Genomic DNA, 6,886 nt, shown 5'->3' on the forward strand with positions numbered 1-6,886 from the left:
AGTTCGAGCCCCACGTCGGGCTCTGTGCTGACAGCTCAGGGCCTGGAGCCTGTTTCAGATTCTGTGTCTCCCTCTCTCTGACCCTCCCCTGTCTCGGTCTCTCCCTGTCTCAAAAATAAATTAACAAAAACGTTAAAAAAAAATTTAAAAAAATAAACATTAAAAAAATAAATACATAAAACCTTTAAAAAAATATATATGTATTGCAAATATTTTCTTCCAGTGTGTAAATTATCTTCACTTTCTTACTTGTGTCTTGATGAACAAACATCTTTTATTTGATAAAATCCAATTTATCTGCCTCTTTCTTTAATGGTTACTGACATGTGTCCTCTCTAAGAAATCTGCCTACACCAAGGTCAGAAAGATACTTAAAAAATTTTTTTAATGTTTATTTATTCTTATTCTTATTCTTATTTATTCTTTGATTGCTGTCCCTCACTTTCCTGCCGGCTCCAAGGGAGAGGCCCATGGGGCAAGGGCCGAGGGAGGCCTCCAGCCAACAGCCAGAGAAATTCAGTCCAACAACTCACTTCTGGAGAATTCAGTCCAACAACCACCGGCAGCCACACGAGTAAGCTTGGAGGCAGGTCCTCCCCGGGTTGGGGCTGCAGGCAGAGTGCGGCCTGGCTGATGGTTTGCGGCCCCGTGGGAGACTCTGAGCCACAGCCACCAGCTAAGCCCCACCTGGAGTCCCAACCCACAGCAACTGCATCGTGGGACACTTGTTACGCAACAACGAGTGACTGATGCACTCACTCCTTTGTGTTTCCGTGCAGCATTTAGAATCATCTTGTCAGTTTCTACAAAAGAGACTGTTGGAATCTTGACTGGGAAGGAACAGACTCTATATTTCAAGTCAGGGAGAATCTTCTGGTCCACGAACATAGTCGTATTTTCATTTATTGAGATATTTGATTTCTCTCATCTGTGATTTATAGTTGTCATCGTAGACGCCTTACACGTCTTTCCTTAAATTTGTTTCTAGGAACTGTATGGGTTTTGATGCTACGTAAATGTATTTTGCACTTAATTTTCTAACATTTGTTGTTTGGTATATAGTAATACAACTGATTTTTTAAATGACCGACCTTGTAGCCTGTGATCTGAATAAAGTCTTTTATTAGTTCTAGTAACTTTTTTTGGAGACCCCCCCAAGCTTTCATATTTGCACAGTTTTATTATCTATCAATAAGGATAGACCTGCTTCTTTGTTCCCAGTCATTTTGCCTTTAATTCTTCTTGCCTTATGGCACTGGCTAGCACCTCCAATATCACGCTGAATAAGAAGGAACATCCTTAGCTGTTCCTGATACAGTTGGCATTTCCAGGGATCTGCATCCCTTTCTGTAGGTTCCTGTTTCCTTCTGATGCAATCCTGTCAGCCTGAAAATTCCTGTAGCATTTCTTGCAGTGAAAGTGTCCTAATTACCCTGTGCCTTAAGAAATCACTCAAGGGGCACCTGGGTGGCTCAGTCGGTGGAGCGTCCGACTTAGGCTCAGGTCACGATCTCAGGGTTCGTGGGTTCCAGCCCCGCGTCGGGCTCTGTGCTGCCGGCTCGGAGCCTGGCGCCTGCTTCGGATTGTGTCTCCCTCTCTCTCTGCCCCTCCCCCGCTCGTGCTCTGCCTGTCTCTCGAAAAGAAATAAACGTTAATAAAAAAAATTTAAAACAGGGTCTGATTTTCAGCAGCTTCACTGTGATGGATTTAAGTGTGGGTTTACTTTATTTAATGCAGATTAGGCTCAGTCAACACGTATGATTTCTAGATTTTGCCTGTAATTTGTAGGCTGGTGTTTTCCCCAAATTTGGGGGAAAATTAGACATTATGTTTTCCAATTTTTTTGGCCCCGTTCTCTTTCTCTTCTCAGGGGCTCCGATGAAATGTGCGCCAGACCATTTGCTACTGTCTCGCAGGCCACTGAGGCTTTGCTCTTTCTTTGAACGTAACAGCTTTATGGAGGCAGAATTCATCTGTCATACAATTCACCCGTTTAAGCTGTAAAATTCAACGGTCTTCAGTGCGGCCGTCACCACAGTCACTGTTAGGACGTTCCTGTCCTCCCCCAAGAAACCCTGTTAGCAGGGGTTAAGCCCGTCAGCAGTTCCCTTTCCCCTCCAGCCCCCGACCCCAGGAGACCACGAACCTCCTTTTTGTCTCTATTGATTTCTTCTTCTGGGCGTTTCGCTTCCGTGAACTCGTGTGGCTTCTCATCCGCCGTGAATGGCTTGTCCACCGAGCATGTTTCCACGGTTCGGCCACATTGTGTCGTGGGCCGGCGCTCCTTCCTCGAGTGGCCATGGGTTCCAGAGCATGGGCGCGCCTCATTCTGCTCACCTGCTTGCCCGCTGGATGACATTTGGGTGTGGTTTCCCTTCCGGGCGTTCGTGAACGATGCTGCTGTGCGCGCCTATGTATAAGTTTTTATCTGGCCACGTTTTCCCTTCTCTTGGGTCTCCGCGCAGGGAGGGGATCGCTGGGTCATCGTGTAACCTTTGAGGACCTGCCAGACTGTTCCCTGCAGCCGTGTGTGAGGGCTCTGACTCCTCACGTCCTCGCGACACTTGTTATTATCTGCCATTTTGATTACGGCCGTCCCCGGGGGTGGCGTCGTGTCTCGGCGGTTTGGGTTTGCGCTTCCTGATGGCTGACCTTGCGGAGCACCCGTTAACGTGCCCGTGGTCCATTTGTGCGTCTTCCTTGCAGAAATGTCCGTCGAAATCCTTTGCTTTGTTTTCATCAAGTGATTTGTCATTTCATCACCGAGTTGTCGATGTTCTTTGTATATTCTATGTGTAATTCTCTTCTCGGATACATAAGTTGCCAATATTTTCTCCCACACTGTGGGTTATCTTTTTGCTTTTTGCGAGGTCCTTTGAAGCACAAAAGGCTTAATTTTGATGGAGTGCAGCTCACCTGTTTTCCTCTTTTGCCTGTACCCTTGACATCATGTCTCAGAACGCCGTGCCTACCTCGAGGCCGCATAGACTTATATTTTCTTTTAACAGTTTTGAAGTTTTAGCTCTTACATTTAAGCCTTTGGTATGTTTTGAGTTAAGTTTTTGTGTGTATGACGTGGTCCGATCTCGTTCTTTTGCGTGTGGGTGTTCGGTTGTCCCAGAAGGATTTGTTGAAAAGACTATTCTTTGCCCCATGAATGGCCGTGGCACCCTTGTGAAAACCAAATGACTGTGAAGTTGGGTTCTGGAGCTTGCCCCATTCATCTAATGTGTTTATTCTTATACCAGCACGGCATTGTTTTAATTACTGTAGGTGTGCGGTATGTTTTGAAATCAATCCAACTTTGTTCTTTCCCAACATTGTTTTGGACATTCTGGGTCTTTTGAATTTTCATATAAACTTTAGACCAGCTTGTTAATTTCTGCAAAAAACGTCAGCTGGGGTTTGATGGGGATTATGTTGACCTGTAGATCAGTTTAGGGGGGTATTGTCATCCTTACAATGTTACGGCTCTCGATCTCGAGATGCCTTAACATTTGTTCAGATCTTAATTCTTTTTTTTCAACAACGGTTTGTCATGTTTAACTTTAAAACTCTTTTTTCCCCTCTATTCTTTTGATTGAGAAATTTCTATTATTCTATCTTTAAGTTCACAAAAAATTTTTTTAACACTTTCCAATCTGTTAGACTCATCTGGCAAGTTCTTCATTTCGGAGATTGTACTCCTCCTACCCTTTCTATTTTCATGGGGCAGTCCTCCACTGCTCATCAATTATGTCTACATTTTTTCCTTTAAGTTATCAAACGTGTTGATACCTGCTTGAAAGTCCCTGCATGTTTACTCCACTGTCTGCATTATATCTGACTTTGTTTCTATTGACTGCCTTTTGTCTTGATTTTGGCTCACATTTCTTGCTTTTTCAGAGGTCTGGTCATTTTTTGTCATATGTTGGAGATTGCGATGATCTGTTAGGAGTACGTCGGTTCAAAGACTTTAACTAGTGTCTCGGCCACAGTGCTCTGCCTTTCTGAGTCAGTTGGCCCTGAGAAATCCCTTGTTGCTGTTGCCGAGCTGGGTACAGAGACGTCCCGAGCCCCAGGTTAGGCAGCTCATGTGGTGCCTCAGAGCTCAAAATCTGGAGTCAGACCATCTGGCTTTGAATCCCGACTATTCTGATGACTAGCTGTATCGCCCTCAGCAAATTACTTTGTCTCTGAGCTTGCTCAGCCCCATATAATGGGGGTTATATTGTAATCCGGTACCTACTTTATAGGATTATTGATATAATTGAATGACTTAATACAGGTAAAGCAATCGGAAGGGTGCCTGGCATATGCTAAGTCCTCCGTACATGTTAGTTTGCACTTAAAAAAAAAAAAGCGAAACGGGGGCACCTGGGTGACTCAGTCGGTGAGGCCTCCGGCTCTTGGTTTGGGCTCAGGTCATGACCTTGAGGTCGTGGGATCAAGCCCCACGGCAGGGTCCGTGATGGGCGTGGAGCCTGCTTCGGATCCTGGGTGTCCCTCTCTCTGCCCCTCCCCTGCTGGCGCTCTCTGTCCCTCCCTCTCTCTCTCAAGAACAAACAAACAAAAAGAGTATAAACTCTGAAACCTACCTGTCTGCATCTGTTGCCTGACTCTGCGAACCAAGAGACCCTGAGCAAGTGACAAAGATCTCTGTGTACCTCAGTTTCCTTGCCTGTAAAGGGACAATGGTAGTGAGGGCCACCTCATCGGGCTGCCCGAGGGTCGGACGTGCTGATGTGCACGAGGTGCAGACGGAGTGGCCTGGCGGGTGACAGGTACTGCACGACGCCCGGTACCAGCTATCACGTAAGTTTATTACGTCACCCCCTTCCCTCTGCCCCTCAGGCCGAGGGGCCTGGCCGCACGGAGGCTTGTGGCCTGGACCCTGCCTAGGGCAGCAGAATGCCAGTGAGGCACCCAAATCCGGTCACAGATGGAAAATCGGAAGGCCCGGTATCCGGGACGTATCTGAGGAAGCTGAGTCCCAGAGAGGACCAGGGACTCACCACGTTCAGCCAGCCGAGGCAGATCCCAGGCTAGAACCCACATGTCCCAGGCCCAGAGAACTTTGTCTTGGGCACAACCGGGTTACCTGCCAGCTCCTTCTGGCTTTTGCAACAGAGCCTGAGGACGGATGCACTTATTTCTACGCAGCTTTGTGATCTGTCCTGACAGCGCTCTTCGTGCTGCTCTCGCCAACTGGGTTAGAAGTGAACTGGCCGGTGGCGCTGACCCCACCCAACATGGCAGGAGCCAACCCAAGGGACCGGGACCAGCCTGGGAGGCTGAAGCCTCTTCCCACACCCGCTCCCACTGCTGGAGGGGCTCAGGCCGCAGGGCGTCTGCCCCAGACACCAGGTCCGGGGAACGTGTCTTACACCATCCTGCCCTGTCCTCACTTTTCGGAGAGACTGTGGGTCCCCAGAAGACCTCTGCTTGACCGAGGTCCCCCGTGAGCTGACTTGTCACCAGGGCCTTGGCACTTCCCCCTTGGGGCCAGCCTCCCCCACTGCACCATTGCCTTGGGACACTTGTAAAATAGTCGAACCTTCGCTCCTTGCCAACTTTCTAACCCCAGCCCCAGCCTGGGTCTGGTGACCCCAGTGACCTTGAATGCTTCTCTGTTTGCTGACTGTCAATGCCACCATCTCTCAGCCTCCAAGGCGAGAGCCAGGATCTTGGTCCCTCTGCCCCATGCCCCCACAGTGTCTGCATATCTGCATAGATCGCTGCTAAGCCGGTCGTCACCATGGGAAAAGGACCCTCCTGGAGCCGTTGGCCGTGTGGAAGGGAGACATCAGCTCTGAGAATGTGGGCTTAGTTAAGATTTTTATTTCATGGTACACAACTGTGTTTACTAAAATAACACCCAGCCTTTATGCTAAGTGCTCTGGGAGGGCTCAGCCAGGGCAGCTCCGGAGGGTCCCTCCCAGAGGGCTTCTTGGAAGAGGAGGGATCTGAAGAACAGTGGGCAGGCCAGCGTGTGGGCACTGCAAGGAGATGGAAAGCCGAGACGACACGTGTTCCCAGCCATCCCGAACCTGGAGTTAAGCCTATTTGCCTGGCCTCCTCATCGGTTTAGAAACTGATCTCCAGAGGGGAGGGCACATGAGGCTGCCCAGGGGGCTGAGAGAGCCAAGCCTGGGGTTCTTGCCAGCCCTTGAACTTTCTGCCGCCGGCTCCCAGCCACTCGCATGCCCAGCACCAAGTCCAATGATTAACATCGCTTCCTGGCCCTCTGCGGGAGAGCAGTAAGGGAGGCCAAGAGCCAGGCGCATCCTCTGAGACAGACACATGTCCTCAGGGGTTGGGTCAGAGCACAGGTTTCCAAAGTCCACTGGGGACCCCAGGGCGGAGGACGGGGGGAAGCCGTGGGAGGCTGGGGGCTAGTACCGCAGACCCAAGCTGCCGGGCATCCGCGGGTGGCTCTGGTCACGTATTGCAAGGAACAGAGAACTTGAAGAGTTGGGATTTGGTGACGGGCAGAATTTTCTTGAAGTGAGCACGCTGGCACCGACCCACCCCCTCCGCGGAGTGGTCTGCGGGTCTTCTGCCCTCCGACTGGGTTCAGGGCCTTGGAACGGCCCAGCCCTGTCGCGGCCGCTGTGCCCTGCTCCCGGGCCTTCACATAGGATTTAAAATTTCCCCTTAACACCCAGTAGGGCTGTCTGCAGTAGGGGTGAGGGATCCCGAGCCTGCAGGGGTGCCTGGGCGGGGGGCGGAAATTCCAAGGAGCAGGGGCCCTGGTGTTAGAAGGTTCAGGTTCAAGTCTCTGGACCCAGACAAGCCCTGGAGGAGCACCAGAGAGCAAGGCGCAGGCGCGAGGTCATCCTGGGGCAGGCGGTGGGCGGATGGGGTGCACGCGGTGCAGTGGCGTCCTGGTTCCAGCGCGGGGTCC

Source organism: Leopardus geoffroyi, chromosome B3, assembly GCF_018350155.1.
Source record: "Leopardus geoffroyi isolate Oge1 chromosome B3, O.geoffroyi_Oge1_pat1.0, whole genome shotgun sequence".
Classification (NCBI taxonomy): Eukaryota; Metazoa; Chordata; class Mammalia; order Carnivora; family Felidae; genus Leopardus; species Leopardus geoffroyi.